Source organism: Quercus suber, unplaced genomic scaffold (assembly GCF_002906115.3).
Source record: "Quercus suber isolate HL8 unplaced genomic scaffold, Cork oak 2.0 scaffold_183, whole genome shotgun sequence".
NCBI classification, from domain to species: Eukaryota; Viridiplantae; Streptophyta; class Magnoliopsida; order Fagales; family Fagaceae; genus Quercus; species Quercus suber.
In genome coordinates, this window is record NW_027069641.1 from 10094 (window position 1) to 11692 (window position 1599).

A 1599-nucleotide genomic window follows, 5' to 3' on the forward strand; every position below is an offset into this window, starting at 1 on the left:
AGTCCCCCCGTCCCACACGCATTAGGTTATTACATGAAAGTGGTCCTAAGATGCTAGCAAGAGATTTCAAACCTAATATCTCATTGATATCATGAGACTTTAGGAATCACTAAGCCAGCCCCTTGAAGTTAAACATTACTCAATGCAATGGTATCAGCCCAAATGTGTGCTTTTGTTGCCGACATAGCAAATTAGCAACTATCAAATAACCATCTATTACGAGGATCATCAAATTTGACTGTTATTGATAATTGGATACTTTCCATTAGGAAGTGCTACCAAGTACCAACTTGTGACATTCAATTTCAACCATGATGAAATGGTTTTTCTATGTGGATCTCTAGAAATGATAAGACGAGTGTGGACAATAGGTACAGTCATTTCGTAAAGCCTTTTTTAGTTTTTCTTTTCTTTTCTTTTCTTTTCTTTTATACGAATCTTGGAAACCTTGTTTTCCACTTTGTATATTTTAAATTTCCACATGTTCCGTGGATATTACTCGTTAAAAAAAATATTATCTTTTTATACCTTCTAGATGATCTGTATCTAAAGAGAATCTACAAGTCAACAGACTACAGCTCAGCTACCTAATATAATGAGTGCTTATTCTGTATCTATCACCTCATTTTTCAAAGAAATTAGATTTACAAGGGAAAGCTAGGAAAAATGTGAATTTGAATTCCCTGGAATTTATAAAATTGAGGTTGTAATTGCAGGCGTTTGTTGAAATTCCATTTCTTGCGCTTGGCCAATGAATATGATGTCCTTTCTACCACCTATAACAGAATAGAACTGTAGTTTGTGAATTGTGATTGGGTTGCACTCTGTTTATTTCTTTATGGGTTACACATTGATTCGTCACATTATTTTTCCAAAAACACAATCGATGTATAGTGCAAAGTACACGTGAGAATGATTTCTAGCCGTGGACAATGCAAGATTGGCTAACAACAACAACAACAACAACAAATATGGCCAAACGTGCTTCGGGTATCCATTGAAAACTTTTAAGTAAAAAAGGCAAATATATTGAAAAACATTAAATGTGTGTCATATAGCTAAAGTCCAATTTATGTGCTTAGATAAATTTACAATTTTCACACAGACCAAGCACTTATCTAAATTCAAGAGATGCTTTCTTTTTCTTTTCTTTTTTTAGGAAGAAAGAGAGGCTTTCTAGCAACATCACATTTTATATATATAAAACGAATAACATTCTTTGTTGTGATTATTTCACAATAAAAATGATATCAACGATAAACTTCAATGAAAATAACATTAGTTCAATCACAAGAAATCGTATCAATAATTGTGAGATGGAAAATTTTTAGCTGATATTGTTCATTATGTGAGAGACTAATTTAAGTCACACTCTGGATTGATTCCTCAGAAAAATGAGGGCAAAATGACATGAAAATTTCAAGACATACGTCACTTTTGAAGGATGTACGGGTACCAGGAAATGTCAAAGTTACCACTCAGTGGCCACAGTTCCTTCTTCATGTCACATTACATCGTTGTTGCACCTAGAAGGGGTACAGGGTTAAACAGACTGGTCCACCATGACCAAGGGAACCATGGTAATTTAATTAAAAAAAA